The sequence below is a fragment of the Lactuca sativa genome, chromosome 4 (assembly GCF_002870075.4).
Source record: "Lactuca sativa cultivar Salinas chromosome 4, Lsat_Salinas_v11, whole genome shotgun sequence".
Taxonomy (NCBI): Eukaryota; Viridiplantae; Streptophyta; class Magnoliopsida; order Asterales; family Asteraceae; genus Lactuca; species Lactuca sativa.
Genome location: NC_056626.2, coordinates 90,201,211 through 90,219,201, shown reverse-complemented (window position 1 = coordinate 90,219,201; position 17,991 = coordinate 90,201,211). Strand labels below are relative to the sequence as shown.

The 17,991-nt window shown below is 35.4% G+C and overlaps 1 long non-coding RNA gene across 1 annotated transcript; it reads right to left on the bottom strand.

The window, feature by feature from the left end:
* Positions 1–7,169: 7,169 nt before the first annotated feature.
* On the bottom strand, positions 7,170–13,346 carry LOC111919759 (uncharacterized). Its single transcript, XR_002859598.3, has 12 exons — positions 12,410–13,346; positions 12,263–12,321; positions 11,963–12,182; positions 11,396–11,580; positions 10,938–10,983; positions 10,592–10,852; positions 10,406–10,471; positions 8,141–8,285; positions 7,919–7,995; positions 7,749–7,811; positions 7,567–7,643; positions 7,170–7,377 (listed from the first exon to the last, which is right to left on the bottom strand). It is a non-coding gene; the product is annotated as an uncharacterized LOC111919759 (long non-coding RNA).
* Between the last annotated feature and the right edge of the window lie 4,645 nt (positions 13,347–17,991).

Genomic DNA, 17,991 nt, shown 5'->3' with positions numbered 1-17,991 from the left:
TGATAACGAAGAAATTATGACCTGTCGAAGCTTCGCGACAGAACCGACACGACGCTGACTGACATAAAAAGTGAATTTACGTTAGAGTGATATTTAGCCTTAGAGATCTAAATGAAAGTTGTAGAATACGTTAAACCGAGAGCGTGCATCAAAAGAACGTCCAAATCTGACTTCGTATGAGGAAGTTATGATTTTTCTAAGTTTCAGCTTAACAGTATGCAACCCGAAATTCGAATGTTAGATCGAGCAGTTTTTAGCCGACACAACCTAAACGAGAATCGAAGATCTCGTTAATAGTAGCATAACGATAAAAAGACAGACGAAAACGGAGTTCAAATGAAGGCGTTATGAATTTCGAACGGAGTTTTCCTGTCCCGGCATACTAAAAATAATATATTAATAATATATTAAACATAAAGTCAAATTTACCCAACGGAAAAAAAAAGTTGTAGAGCATAATCTCACCTACGCGTGGATATAAAGAACGTCGAAAACATAACTCGTATGCGATAGTTATGAATTTCTGAAGCTCGGGACGTGAAACCCCAAAACTGTCAGAGACCATAATTTGAAAATAGTGTTCACGGTGTGAAATGTCTTCTGACGCCTCCTGGAGTCTGCCAGAGCCAACTTGTGATGACGCATGCAATGAAGATCAAGCCCACGACGTAAAAATGCTGTTCACGATGTGAAAAATGAGAAATTGGCCCTATAAATAGATTTGAAGGGTCAGCTGACGAAGGTTGCTAATTCACCCTTCTCTCACCCATATTACCTCGATTTACGTGAAAAGAAGTACCCCCGAAGCCCCGTTATCATCCCGAGACCCAAATCAAGTCCCGAAGCCCGAAGATCCCGAGAAGAAAAGAGTTTCCGAGCCGAAGCTCTGTCCGCGAGAAACCCGGTGAGTGAAGATATTTCAGTTTCACCGAATAATTACTACTTGAAGAGCCGTAGTGGTGTCCGAGCATCGTATAATCAAGTGAGTGTATAGTCCCTTTCATAAACACAATTTTAATACAAGTATTGTTTGAATGTATTAAGTATATGTTTTGGGTGAGTGTGTAGTTATTTTCTGCTAACACATATATCTAAAGTGTTTACCATGAAATACGTGCTATGTGTTATATATTGGTTGTCTATTTGAGATAGGTGTGGATTTGATGATTCATATAGATTTTAAATGAGTTAAACCGTGTATGTAATTTATATCTACAAATATGTTGGGTAGAACATTGGTAGACGAAATAGTTGGTGTGTGATGAAAAATGGTATGAGCAAACCCTAACAGCTATTGTCTTAGTGCCTAATAGCAAACCCTGACAGCTATTGTCTTAGTGCCTAATAGAGAACCCTCGCAGCTATTGTCTTAGTGCCTAATAGAGAACCCTGGCAACTATTGTTTTAGTGCCTAGTAAAGAACCCTGGCAGCTATTGTCTTAGTGCCTAATGAAGAATCCTGGCAACTATTGTTTTAGTGCCTAATAGAGAACCCTAGCAGCTATTGTTTTAGTTCCTAGTAAAGAACCCTGGTAGCTATTGTTTTAGTGCCTAATGAAGAACCTTGATAACTATGGAGTTAGCGCCTATTGTATAAACATTGGTGACTATGGAGTTAGCGCCTATTGTATAAACCTTGGTGACTATGGAGTTAGCGCCTATTTTTAAGTGAACCTTGGTGACTATGGAGTTAGCGCCTATTGTTAAGTGAACCTTGGTGACTATGGAGTTAGCGCCTATTGTTAAGTGAACCTTGATGACTATGGAGTTAGCGCCTATTGTTAAGTGAAAGTTGGTGACTATGGAGTTAGCGTCTTTCGAGTAACCCCCGATGACTATGGAGTTAGCGCCTGATAGCTATGGATTTAGTATCTGAGAGATAAACGTTGGTAACTATGGACTTAGTACCTAATAGATAAACTTTGGCAGCAATGGACTTTGTGCCAATTCCTTAGGCCAATCCTTAGGAATGAATGAATGAAGGATAGTTGATTCTTAGGGTAAAACATTAAGAGTAAAGAAGATAGTGGGGATGGGTATTTGGGTTGATTGTTTAATGATTAAATATAATAATTATATTATTGTGGGTTGAAAACCCTATATGCTCATCAGGCTCCCAAGCCTGACCCTCTCAATTTTTCTTTGTATTACAAGTTATGGAACAAGAGCATAAGTTGGCTGACATAACGAGAGATTTAGGATTACAGGCCAGTAGTAATGAATAACTGTTGTAAGGTCTAATTTGTTCTATTTGTGCTTTTTGTCTGTATTAAATATGACATCCCGAGATTTTGTTATATAATGAAAATACATTTCTTTAAAGAAATGCTTTGATAAATTCTTATCATATTTTGTTTTGGGAACAAATTCCGCAATCGTTTTCTTTAAACGATTACTCTGATTTTAAAACAAAGCATAAACAAATGGGTCTTTTCTGGCCGTGAAATTGGGGATGTCACAATACACTTGACCAAGAATGATATGAGATCCTGATTGCTTTATGAACAAAGTGTTATTGATCTTTACTCGTTTGTATCCACTTGAGAGAAGATTACTTGCCAACATGTCATACCATGTACTAGGAGCTTGCTTTAAGCCATACACAAGTTTATCAAGACGATACACATGATCTGGAAACTCTTCATTTTCAAACACTGGAGGCTGTTTTAGAAAGACTTCATCTTTAAGAAATCAATGTAGAAAGGCAGTCTTGACATCCATTTGGTAGACTTTGAGTTTTTGAAAGAGGCAAAAGCTAGAAACAGACAAATTGCTTCAAGTCTTGCAACTACAACAAATGTTTTATCATAGTCTAACCCATCAAGCTGACAATACCCTTGAGCGACAAGCCTAGCTTTGGTTCTTATGACAATTCCATCTTCATCCATTTTGTTCCTAAAAACCTAGCGAGTGCCAATGATAGTCTTTCCTTGCGGGTTGGGAACAAGAGTCGACACACACACACACACGATGACGTTCGAATTCATTTAGCCCATCCTGCATGGCCATAATCCAGTTAGCTTCTTTCAAGGCATCAATGATATTCTTTGGTTTGATCATTGAGACGAAGTTTACAAACAAGAATTTTTTTGCTGACTTTGCTGCGAGTGAGATTTCCAGAATTTACATCTCTAATGATTTGAGATTTAGGATGATCTCGAAGGATTCTAGGATTAGAAATTTCATTTGTATTGCTATGGGCAACACTTTCCTGATTTGTTGAATCAACTTCTTAATAGACAATAGGATGATCTTCAAGGATAGGCTGAGAACTGATTAATCGATCAACATTGGGAACAATGAGTTCAACATCATTTGACAAGAGCTCAGGAATGGGGTATGAAGGACTGAAGGGAAGTTCATTAGAAATTGATCAGGGGTGATCAACCCGATCATGAATAAATGAATCCTCATCAAAGGTAACATGAATTGTTTATTCAACAATTTGTCCTGAAAGATTCAATACTTTGAATGCTTTGGATACACTGGAGTATCCTAGAAATACTCCTTCATCAGCTTTAGCCTCAAACTTCGAACGTTGATCTCTTTGATTCAAGACGTAACAAACACATCCAAACACTTGAAAATAAGAGATATCTGGTTTTCTTCCTTTCAGCAGCTAATAAGTGGTTTTCCCATGATGTTTAACAATAATATACCGTTTTTGGGTATAGCATGTTGTATTGACAGCTTCAGCCCAAAATGACAATGAAAGACCAGCTTTAACAACCATAGTTCTTCCATCTTCAATGAGAGTTCAGTTTCTTCTTTCTTCAATACCATTTTGTTGGCGAGTTCTAACAGTTGAGAAATTCTGAGAGATTCCCGAGACAGAGAAAAAAATCTTCTAGAGAAGATTTTCTGAATTCAGTTCCATGATCACCATGCAATTGTTTTAATTTGTGATCATAGAGGAATTCCCATTGTTTAAGGAGAGCAATGATTTCATCAACGGCATGACTATTCTTTCTTAAAAACACTACCCACATAAACCTTGAAAATTCATCCACAATGACAAGAGTATATTTCTTTCCAGCTCTTGACTTCATTAGAACTGGTCCAAAAACGTCCATCTGGAGGAGATGAAGAGGTTTGATGATTGAAGAACATGAATTTGGTTTAAATGAAGACTTGGTTGTCTTCCCTTTTTCACACGTTGGGCACACTTTGTCTTTGACAAATTGCATCTTAGGAATTCCCCTCACAAGTTGATTCCCTGCAATCCTGAAGATATTTTTGAAATTCAGATGAAATAGCCTTTTGTGCCATCAATTTAGATGATACTGAGCTCGAGGGAATAAGAAATGATGAAGAGATTTGTCAGCATAAAACATATCCATAACATAGATTTCATTTTGTCAATGTGGAGTAAGAATAGTGATGTTCTTTTGATCAACAACCTTTCCTTATTTCTTGTTAAAGAGAACATCATGGCCAGAGTCACACAGTTGACTGATAGAGATGAGATTATACTGTAGAACTTTCACATAAGAGACATTCTTGAAGATAACAGAATTGCACTTGATGGTTTCATTACCCTTTGTAGTTCCCTTGCCATTATTGCCATAAGTAATTGACAGTCCATCCTTGTTTTTGAAATCTTCCAGGAGAGATTTGAATCTAGTCATATGTCTTGAGCAGCCGCTATCTAAATACCTAATATGCTCTTTACCCTGAAACTAAGATGTACAGTAAGTCTAAAAAATATACACTGACCCATTTACAAAGGATCACAAATAAAAGATGTTATAACAATCATCGGGGAGACTGTTCAGCAAGTTTCCCTTTTTGCTCCACTTGTCATTTCAAGTCATGATATTGTCAGTGCGAACAATGCTCTTTTCAAAAGGGCAATCGCTTACTTTGCGAGAGGCATCACCACATCGATAACTCTCTTTAATTCCAAGATTTTTCCTTTTATCATTAGATTTTGATTTCTTTTCATCTTCTAAATCTGAAGAACTTTGATCATTTGATTTAATAGCTCTTGATTTAGCTTTGGAACAATGAGTGCTATCAGTGGTATGCCTATATACTACCTTGTCATGAGACTCATGATCTTTTGAAGAGTTGTCAGGGGTTGAAGGATTTATCTGATCTTTAGATTCATAATTGCTAACTGAGCATTGAGGAAAGATGCTACGAATTTTGTTTACAAAATGAAAATCACCATTACATATAGGAAAGTTTAGCAAAGTCTTAGTGGAGGTAATAACATACTCACGATGTGAAGGTTGGAGAGAAGGATCAAGAGCAGATAATTTAGTAACACATTTAGTAATGCCATTAGAATCAGTAAAGCAGCAAGTATTGATTAGGGTTTGATTTATAATGTAAGAACTCAAAAATCTACTTTTAAAATCTTCTTTAAAGCAGTCAACTTTATAAAAGGTTAGTTTAATTTTGACTTTGGTTAAAGATACAACAACTTCAATATCACCTCCAAGAATTTACTTACACTGATCTGGAATCTGAGCATTAATGATTCTTGTCACATTAATGTGAGAGGATGCCTAGAATTTCAAAATAAGTAGAGTGCGATTAGCATACTCAACAACTTTCTCTTTTTCAGTGTGAAGAAAATTATTGGTAAGCGATATACAGGTGTTTTCCTTTTTTTAAAATAGAAAGTGATTTTTCTAGAGAAAGAAGTTTTCATTTGAGAATTTTTAGTTCAAGACTGAGAGAATATTTTTCTTTATTTGAGATTAATAAATTGAAATGTAATAGATCGATCGAGTCATATTTTTCAATATTATAAATAGAAGAAAAATTAAGATGATATTTTACCTGATACGCTGATGCATCGTCCCATTCTGACTTGAGGATATCAACAACAAAAGGAGAATCAACGTTATGAATCCAAACGCTGTCATGTGAGGTGTCAGTGTGAGATTCAACAGTTTGAGCCATGTGACACTTAACTTCATCGTCTGAAGAGATTTACTTTTCAAAAGCAGGTGATAGAGTAATCATCATCTCTTGACAATTTTGGACCAAACGATAGACAGAAAAAGGATGTGAGTTTCCAATAGCAATTCTAGCTTTTACATCAAGATTCAACATCCTTTTCTCTTCCTTGCTATAACAGGGAATATACTTCCCTTTCAGCTTACTGCCGATGCACCATTATTTGATGATTGATGTGAAACAACTATAGTACCTTTGTTGATGACGTTGAGCATATCAAAATTCATGAAGTCTATAACATTCATGGCCTTTGATTTCCAATCAGAGAAGCTGTAGTGGTCAAGCGGAGGAATCTTGTTACAACCAAATGACTTGGGAACTAAGGAAGATGACATGATTACTTGAGTGTGTTGCAAACTGCTTTGATACCAATTGAAGGTTTGTATTTGATCGATACACTTCAAGTATGAATAAGAAAAACAAAACTAATCTAAACAAAATAATCAATTGAAAGTAAATAACATAGGAGTTCTCCAAATGTTCTTTTCACCAACAAGAGAGGTTTTGTCTTCACCAAGAAGACAGGTTTGTCACAAAGACAGTTGACACAAAGCCACGATTCACAACATTAGGGTTTGCCCTATTGTTGTATATATACCAATCTATACATGTATATCCCGTTATTAAAGGGATTGTATCTAATCTATAATAATGATCAGATACTTATCACTAAGATTACAGATCTTATATTTATTAAGTGTGTGTGTGTGTGTGTCTATATATATATATATATATATATATATATATATATATATATATATATATATATATATATATATATGTCACACCCCCGAACTAGACGGCGGAAACGTCCGAGGGCTTGTGTGACTTAAATTGAAATACCATCACAATGTATACATGAAACATAACAAAAACATCACCCACTACAAGAAAAACAGCCTTTTACAATGCGCAATGTTTGTCGTAAAACGCTCAGATGACGCATAAATAAGCGTCAAGGAAGGCCCTGTCATAACAAGAGACGACATGCTTTTGCGCGTCGTCTATAGACGACGCGCATTTACATCGCGCAATGCGTATCATTAAAACCCCTGTCAAGAAAGGCCATGTCGTAAATGAAGATGACATACATTTTTGCGTATCCTAAATTTAAATGTTTAAAAAAATATATTTATATATTTATTAATTTTTAAAGTAAATTTGAATTTAATGTCTCATAATAGAAATAAAATACCATATACAAAAAATACAATCCATTGCATAAAATTTAATGTCATACAATTCTATTTCTTACAATATATAAATTTGCATTCGTCTAATCTACCATGTGTTTCATACTAACAATTGAAATGAAGAATGAAACACTTGCATTTGCAACATCTTATCTCTTTCAACTTGAGCTTTCTTTTCTTCTTCTAACTCCAGAGCTATTCGCTTTCATCAACCCTGTAAACATAAAACACAAAATCACTTGTCATTTTCATTCTACTTTTAAAATTAATTCTTATTAGGATATTCTACATTTAAACCTACCAATCTAAAAAAAATTTCAAAAAATATAATTTATGATTTTTTTTTTATGGAAACTACATTGTTATTTCTTGAATACAAGATGTTACAAACAAAGAAACTTACATGGACTGCTGACCACCAGTTTCCTGCATCATCTGAGTATATATGTGCTCATCAACTCTCTGCTTTCCCAAAGCAACCTATTTGACATCAAATTAAAACTGATTTTAATCAAATTTGTATTATAAAAATTTTAATCTTTTTTTGATAACTAAAAGTTACAATTTTTTAAAGGATTCACAAACCTGTTGAACACTACCACCCAAGTGAATTTGTCTATGTTTGTTTTACCCTTTCCCACCATGAACCTACAAGACACGAGATTTGCATTTTCATGACTATCAAAAAGAGAATTGGTTTGCAGAGGAAAGGGCTACAATGAAACAAAAAAAATGAAAGAACAAGTGTCACCTACATATTTGGTTGTGATACAGCAATGGGGGTTTGACTTTGACCCCATACCCCAAAGGAATTCAAAACTGCCCTAATCACCTAGAATACAAAAAAATAATGACCATTTTACCCTTACACACCCAACAAACAACATTCATCAACTAGAACAATTGAAAAAACAAAAAGATCAATGTTGGCTTTTTAGACAACATTTACAAAAGGCCATTGGAGAAAAGAAACATACCTAAGTTATATTTGGACTACCACCTTCAGTTTGATCCCTATCACAAAATGTTTCAAGGACTACATTGTTGAAGATGTTGGAACAATCACAGCAATATGGTCTGATAGGGCAGTATGATTTTGCAAATCTACTACAGAATCCAAATCTACAAAAGATCAAACATCATGTGAAAAAAAATGTTGGTATTGTAGATTCTCAACTCTGAAATCTCCCACTCAAGTGTCAAAACTCACGGATGAGAAGAAGCTCACAATAGAAAATAGTTAATGAAAAGAAAGAAGAAGAGTCCAGAAGTTAACAGAGGAAAACACATTTCTTTATTCATGGAAAGAGATAACAATATATAGCCTTATGGAGTACCACATGAGGCATGAAAGTAGCCATACAGTTCTACCCATTACTTCGCCTAAAGAACCTAGACAACCCATGACTCAATCTTCCAACGTCACTTTCTCAACGTACAACTCCAACAAATTCGGTCAAACCAAAATACCAATTCTACCAAATAAACTATTAATAAAAACATAACATATAAAACCAAAAATAAATCTAAACCCAGCCATATGCATAATCACGTGACCTTGGTAAATAATCGATTAATCCCAACAATCACCCCCTTAACCGGTTATTTTTCCACTCGATTCACAATAATGCCGGTTCATCTTCGATGATCAAGTTTGCTTCTTTTTCCCACTTTGGACATTCATTGTTGTAATGAACGAATTCACCGCATTTGTAGCATTTTACGTGACTCTTGTCCCGAACACGTTCCTTACCATCTTGGCTCCTCCCGGACCCACGACCTCTTCCCCGACCACGTCCAAAGCCATCCCGATGCGAACCGCCACTGCCACAATGCATATAACCATCCGACTTTTCTTCTCTTGACAACAACAACCCACTATGAACGTCCTCCACCTTCTCGGATCCTTTGATGCGCTCATCATATGCCTTTAGTCTACTGACGGCTTCATCAAAAAGCATCGTATCCAACTCAAAGCATTGCTCAATCGACGCCACAATTTGAAGAAAGGACTTGGGCATAGAATCAAGTAAACTTTTCACCAAGTCAACTTCTTCAAGTTAATGTCTGAGACTTCGTGCTTTCGAAGCTAAACAACTCAACTTGGCTGCAAAATCATCAATGTTTTCTCCCTCCTTCATACGCAAGCTTTCTAGTTCCCTCTTCAAAGTTGCTAATCGAGCCGTTCTTACCCGATCCACACCCAAATACTGAGTTTTTAATCCTTCCCAAACCCTTTTTGGATCGGTGTAATCGGACATTTGCAACACCATCTCTTCTGGTATTGCTTGAAACAAGAAAGCAAGAGCTTGTTTCTTCTACTTTGGATCCGATTCTCCACCCGATGGCTTTGCTTCAACAGTCTCCCATATGCCATGTGCATCCATGATGGACTTTACTTTGACTTCCCATACTGGATAGTTGGTTGGGGTCAAAACCGGAATCTAATATGACATTGAACCACCATCTTTTACTGCCAACACCATTTTTCCTTTCTTGTGACAACCCCAAACTTTTCAGATCCAACCCGTTCCAATTGAGACTCCTCTTCCACTAGTCAAGAAAACCAAGCTCCTGCTTCTTCTGTTTTCTTTTACCAGCTGTAAGTAAGCAAAATCAAAACCCACCCGTTCTGATTTCTTTCCGCTTCTCTTCCCCTCTTCTGGTTAGGCTCTCTTTAGCCTGGAACAAGGATCATCAAGGATGGAGCTGCATCTTTTTCTTGTTATAAGAACTTACACCCCCTTCAACAGAACCAGGTTCTGATACCAAATGTAGATTGTCAACTCTGAAATCTCCCACTCAAGTGTCAAAACTCACAGATGAAAAGAAGCTCACATTAAAAAATAGTTAATGAAAAGAAAGAAGAGTCCAGAAGTTAACAGAGGAAAACACATTACTTTATTCATGAAAAGAGATGGCAATATATAACCTTATGGAGTACCACGTGAGGCATGAAAGTAGCCATACAGTTCTACCCATTACTTCACTTAAAGAACCGGTACAACCCATGACTCAATCTTCCAACGCCACTTTCTCAACGTACAACTCCAACAAATTCGGTCAAACCAAAATACCTATTCTACCTAATAAACTATTAATAAAAACATAACATATAAAACCATAAATAAATCTAAACCCAGCCATATGCATAATCACGTGACCTTGGTAAATAATCGATTAATCCCAACAGGTATTTCTTGCTTTTAACTCTAAAAGAAAAAAATTATATTTTATATGACCTGAATGACCCAAATGCTCATCACTGATTCAAGAGCAAAGAATGCAAATCCAATCAAGTAGAAGATCTGCAAGTAAAACGAGAAAATGGGTTATTAAAATAAATGTGAAATTATACAAACTGATTCTAATTTTTTTCTTTTAATCATTTTTTAAAATGAATATAAAGGTGCTCTTGAAAAACTTACCCCAACAAAAGCATTAGAAGTTAGCACATCGAGAGCTGGTAAAATCCCACTGTAATGTAAAAAGTAAAAACATAATTAAGAGCTTAATGCCAAATTCATTAATAAGGAATTATTGAAAGTAAGAAAAAAAAATTAATAATAAAAAAATTAAAAGAAGGTTGCTATATCTTTAATGAGAAAGCATGTAACTTATGTGAGAGATTTTCCCTTGAAAATAATAGGAGGGGCAATAGCAGCAAATACACAAAAGGCAATGTGAAACTGCATTAAAAAAATAATTTAAATATATTAATTATGCCTGGATATTTTCAAAACTGCAAAAATTATTTTGAGAAAGAAGGTTTACCATATAAGCCAAGAAAAACCATCCAAACTTTAGAGCACTATCAGTTCTGTACAAGAAAAGAAAATTAAATTAATATATATATATATATATATATATATATATATATATATATATATATATATACTCCTCCCTTCATCCCAAAAAGATAAATTTAACATTTGCCTTTTTTGGTGAAGACTGAAACCGATGTGAATGAGATAAAAAAAATATTGCAATTTTTGTCCCAAAGATGGTGGACCAGGGCTTCATGTGTGAAAAAGACGTAAATGTCATCCTCCTTGTAAACGAGGACAAATATGTAAAAAGTTAAAACATTATGTTTCCTGGCTCTTTCACAAATGTTCTTTAAACCTCTTTTATTCAAAGTTCAAACAATACTTAAACAGGGCTTCAAAAAGCTCCTAAGTGATTTGAGGGTTAGTTTAGTAATTTGATAGTATAAGGTTTATTATTTATACCTTGTGGCTTGTAGCACGATATAAAGGACAATACCACATGACATAAGCCCCAGGCACTCCTGCTATTTTGAAAACTTGAAGCCTTCTCCATCTCCATCTCCATCTCCAACACTGAGATCTCCAGTGGCGGATGCTATTTGGGGTCGGAGGGGGCCATGGCCACCCTGCTTTTAAGGTTCCTAATACTGTATATATATAGTTTATCTGTTAAGTAAATCAAATATTTACTACATTGATTAATTATTAAACAATAGTGTTTCTTATTTATTAGTAAAGTATTTGTAATTCTTATACAACATCTAAAACGTTAGACAATGATAAAAAAAAAAAAAAAAAATCTGGAAACACAAATATATTTATATGTAATATATGCAATTTACGAACATAAAATGGAAACGCAAAAATGCATATAGATTATTTAATTTAAAGTGTAAAATAACCACTAAAGTAAATGAAACTTTTCTTTTTGTCAAAAATTAGTTTTTTTTCTTAAAATATATTTGTTTATTGTTATTTTGTTCTATCATTTAATGTATCTATCTAACATATTAAGAGTAAAACACAAACCTTTTCCTCAAGATTGCATGCATTTGAGGTGTTATCAGTTACTAGTTCTTCAAAAGGTACAAGTGGTCCTCTTTCACGTTCACTTCTAATAACAGGTTTCGTTGCCAAAATAGCAAGAATTATAAAATGAAATCAAGAGCATATGGACTTGAAGAATACATTAACACGAGAACCGGCTTCATCGTTTAAATCAATAGCTTTATCCGGAAGAAAGTTGTCACTATTGATACATGAAAATATATCAATAAAATGTATCTTAGATGAAAATGTATGTTTGTATTTGAGGAGAATAACCTTTACCTATTTATGAAGTTTATTCTATGTGAAATTTGTTTTAACTTGATGATCCCAAATTGGTCCTACAATGAAATGCCATGTATCGGATATGCCATGTATAAGATATTGGCTTTGTGCAATCAAAAGAAACAAGATTTAGAAGGTAGGTACCTGGGCAACATTGACTCTATATCTTCACCACCAGATCTAGTACATATAAAGTAATTAACAGTTTTGGTTGTAATTTTTCTCTCAGGCATTTCATCATACAGTTGGTAAGCCCTAATTTGAGAAAAACTGAAATAGAATAGATAAATGGAGAAACTACCGAATTGTTCAATGAAAATTGGAATGAAAATAAAACCTTAGTTTGCAAAATTGACCAAAAAACTTATTTTGATCTTCCAGTTTGTGAGAAAGGGGAATTTGAACCTTTTTTTACGGTGGTGTTGGTGGTCAGATGTAGATGGGGTGTTAGGGACGGTAACGGTTGGAACTTGGAAGAGTGTGTGGCGATCGTGGTCATGGTTCGATCTAGCAGATGTGGAGATAACCCAGAAATAAAAATCAGTAAAAAAGGAAAAGGAAATCAAAGAAATACCAAAGTATCCAGACTTGGGTAATTAAGAAACTCGAAAATGATGAACATTAGCCAAAAACTCTAACATGGGAAATATAAATCAATGAACCCTTGGCGGTCTGAATCTTGAAGAGTTAATCCTTGGGTGGCCTTCCATATCACGGTTCCTTATTTCATAGATGCCTATACATCTGAACAGATTACACTACAAATATGGTGGTGTGAGTGACGACTAGGGTTCTTGAGAGAGAACAAATGATTTTTTGAGAAAGCGTGTGAGAATGTCTTTGAAGATATTGTGGAGAAAAGAATACAGAAAAAAGCAGGTCAAGGAATAGTGAAAGAACATTGCTGGCGAGTATTCTCAAAAACAATAGAGATGAAGCAGGTGAAATCACAGCAGAGATGAAGCAGATGAATGGAAATCAGAAGCTTTTTTTCTTGATTGAGATGATGAAGTCGGGAGATGGAGATGAAATCGTAACCTTGGATCTTTGATTGAGAAGTTGCACAATATTGTGAGGAGAATGAAAAATGCATCCAAACGCTTAGGGAAAAGAGGATAGCGGGCTTTTCTTTTCCCGCGTGTAACTAAGGAACGCGCGTTCATAAAAATTACAAAGTGACACCTACAAAGGACGCGCATTTAAGATACAACGCCCTCCGTGTTTTTAATTTTTTTTCTTATAACACTAATTTAAGGGCACGTAATAATGCGTGACTAAATCCTTAAATTTTCTGAAGAGATGACACTTTTTTAATGTCACTCTCGTTTGCGTAACATAAATTACTAAGTGTCGTGGTTGGCGCATCGTAAAAGACTATTTTTCTAGTAGTGACCATGCATTAATATATTACAACTGACATTGTTCACATCAAGTACATTGTTAAATTACACAATCAAAAACATAAATTGTTCGATGATTGACATTTCACAAAAGAAATTCTTGAATCAGACTTGGAGATCCTTCATTCTAACGATTACCTGAGAATATAAGTTATTTTGGAAAACGGTCAACATATATAATGTTGGTGAGTTCATAAGCATATCTGTTTTGAAAGATTTGAATCATTTGTATAACACAAAAAATCCGATATTTTCTGTAAATTGATCTGAAAATGATTGTGAAGATCGCGTATAAATGTATGTGCGTTTTTCCATGTAAAAAATATGTATAAATAATTGAAACCAAAACTTTTACTTGTCATGTAATTGATGTAAGAGTAAAGGAGTGAATTATAGTAGTTTTTCCCCGGAAAATCCGATATTTTCCGACCAATAACAAAATTATAATATTTGCATTATCGTATGAATCGTTTTGTATCATCATAGTGTATGAATATGATTTCCCATGAATGCTTAGATGATAATGGATCTCTATGTGAGTCGTCATAACCATGCATGATAAATGACTAATTCGCCTGTCTTGACATTTTTTCCAAACGTTGGATTTGATAAAGATTTTGTCACCCTAGAATGGCCGAGTCTAACTGCAGCGAATAGCTCAGGTGTGGGGGAATCACCCGCGTATAGATCTATAGACAAACTCGCTCTCCCTCCATGAGACTCTGATTATAACTACATGCTACAACCGACACTTATTGGTGCCAACTAATAATTCTCACTAAATCCCAATTATTACCCCATGAATTTGAATAACATTGATTACAACCCGTTGAATGTTTCCATGAATATAAATAAAGCGTAGCAACCACGAAAAAAGACAACGGTGACCCACTAATCATGTATGTTATTTTTAGGTTGTCGAGTACGTGACGGACACGTTATAGCCCATCAAGGATATGATAATTTATTTGGACCATATTAGCAATGCAAATGGGCCACTAAGGCCCAATAGCATGTAAAAGCTAATTAGGATCCATTAGGCATGTAATTGGGTCTCCAAAAGCCCAATAAGCACGTGTTGATTATATTGCCCAATAATCGTGAAATTGGGTCACGAAGGCCCAATAAGCACGAATAGGAAATATTAGGCCCGATAAGCGTATCGTTGATCTATTTATGTATATTTATTATGGTATAGCATTTCCAAATGAAGTATTTGCTCGTGTTGATATAGAATATCCCATGTTCGATTTTAACGATATTTTAATTTATGTAAATATACCATTTTTAACATTTACACCACAAAAATTTGTATCTTTGATCCAATTGTTTAATGATTGACATATTTGACTCAAAATAATTATTTGACCATTTCAGCCCCATTTTCACATGAAGTTACATTTTTAGCCCTTATTTGGATAAATGACATTTTTAGCTCTTTTTGGTGAAAAATAACATTTTCGGTCCTTAAATCATTTTTCTTCGCATTTTCGGCCCAAACATAATTTAAATAATAATCTCAGCCCAAAAATATTTTATTTGACGTTTCCAGCCCCTTTTTGGTAAAATTTTACATTTTTGGCCCATTTTCCCAAAATTTTACATATTCGGCCCATTATTCTATAATTTGGCATTTTTAGCCACAATTTTAGAATAAATGTTATCTTTAATCCCTGAAATTGGTCTATTTGTATTTAAGGCTCAAACTTTGAGTAAATAACATTTTTAAAACCAAAATTTCTTATTTTTCGCAAAATGGGCCCAAAAATCTGTAAGGCCCAAATATTGGCCCATTTACCTATCTTTTACATTTTTGGCCCTCTGAAAAGCATGGATGTCATAAAAATATGTTTTTATACATATATGACCTGTTTAGTCTTTTCAAAACTGAAATTTTCACTTTTTTCCCTTATCTTTTCTTTTCTTGCAAATAAGACCTTAACAAGATTTTTTTCTTTAAATTTTTATATCTTAAACATATAAACACTTTTATCTTGATAACTTGATGTATAAGATGTCTTAGTTTATGATTCGTCTCTCATATTTCAAGGAATCACACATATCAAGCACATAACACACAAATCTACACATTTAACTTGTATTCTCCCCCAAAATCATGTAAAAACCGAAAAAAAAGGGGGTATGAACTCACCTTGGGTTTGTTGTTTCGGTTTTTGAAGAAGATATGTGTAACGACAAAATTTTCCAACCAAAAATTTCATTTTTAAAATCATATAAATCTCATAAAAAATTTCACAAAATCTCATTTGTTTATTTTACAAAAACACATCTCCATAATTGATTGATTAATAATCTAGGATCCTCAAAACATAACTCTTCCCTGGTGTGTACAATCGAGCCGGCGCCGTCCCGCGATCCTAAGAAAACCCTAAATCACATCACACATAACACGGAAGCACGAAGCTTAGTGAGTTTCCCAAAATACCACATACAACACATATTAGCCACTCGAGGTTATAACTCTGTATGACCCTCTGGTAAATGTGTCTCAGTGGGACCCTCCAATCCCATAACTCTATCGACCCTCTAGTCCTAACTCTGTGAACTCTCAATCATACATATCATAAATCACATAGATCATATAATACAAATAACATATAAGGTACGCTGACACAAAACTCTAATTACCACTCTAGGTAAAGTATAGTGAGAAGACTCACCTCGGATGAAGAACAACTCCTATAGACACTGATGCCACACACCGGCCTCTAACTCTATGCCAAGCCCACAATTATCTCAATTAGGAACTAATTCCAACCTCTCACTTATTAGTTCTACAAATAGTCCACTACTATCCCATATATAACTGAAAACCCATTGGGACCACTAAGGCCCAATAATAAATGGACTCTCCCAAGGCCCAACTCTCAAGTCTAACTGCAACCCAACACAAGGGCCCAATGCTCATACATATAATCCTTTGGCCCATGACTCTATTACAACAAGCCTAAACTCCCGGCCCAACACCCAAGGCCCAAAATAATACTTAGCCCAAAAATCCCACAGAGGGGTTACGCAGGGCGTACCTCCTTGGTACACGGGGCGTACTGGAATTACGCTGGTCGTACGTCTAGCTTTGCTTTAGTCCTTTTCTTCGTCTTAACTCGTTCAGACCTTAACTTATCTCTTAGATCTAGGCTCCCTAATAACTCTACTCCATAAAGTCAGGGGCTTTAAGCCTTTGCATGGCTGATGTGGTCTCAAACACACAAAACACTCATTCTCTTTTCTCATTAAGCTCTTATCTCATGCACAACTTGATTCTAACATCGAAGATCTCCTTTTTATGAAACCATACCATCAAAAACACTCAAAAGGACATATAATGGTCTCTGGAGTTTAACAACTCATAAAGTTTCAAGCTTTGGGACCAAAAACCCTAAAATGGACCATAACATGCAAAAAAAAAAAAGAATGGGAAAGCTTTGAGCTTTATACCTACAAATGATGCTCTAGCCCCAAGAAAGCTCAGATCCAAAGCCTAGACTTCAACTCTATTCTCTTCCATGCTCCTTCTTAACTCCAAACAGCCCACAAGAACACATATAAGCTCAACATGGCCAAACACAAGCTCAAGAACGGAGATTAGGGTTTGAGAGGGTTTATTGACTGAGGAAGGTGGCTAGAAATGAGATCATCTCATTCTTTAAATATGGATACTACTCGAATTAGGGTTTTCCTTCTATGCCTAGTACGCCCAGCGTACCCTCTAGTACGCCCAACATACTAGGAGACTCTTGCTTAAGGAGCATGTGCATTTGTATGCTAAACGTACACATACGTATGCTCAACATACTCAACTGCCACATTTCTCAACTTAGGGACTTATCTTGCTAATTCTCCAAACTTCCATAGCTTCTTTGATATCACTCAGATTCCAAAGATCCTCATATCTCCGGAAAGGTCATGAGATGCCCTACGTTTCTAGCAACTCACTACAACCCAAGACCTCCTCATTCCCAGCTCGTGGCCCACGAACCCTAATCACGGACAATCTGAAACAGGATGTTACAATTCTCCCCCTCTTGAATTAGATTTCGCCCTCGAAATCTCTCTCCTTACCAACACATAGATCGAGCCCAAAAACACGAGATGTACCACCGATGGTCCTCAAATCATACAACAATCACTTCCAAAGATATCCGATCCCATCAGGGACTGCCGTCCTAACAAGGGAAGATCCAACTGCCGTTGCAGTACTCAATATAACTCACTAGAACTTGAAAACTTTAGTGGTCTAATCTCCTTCCATACCACCCTTACGAATCACCATTATGCTAATCGTCCATCGATTAACTAACTCTA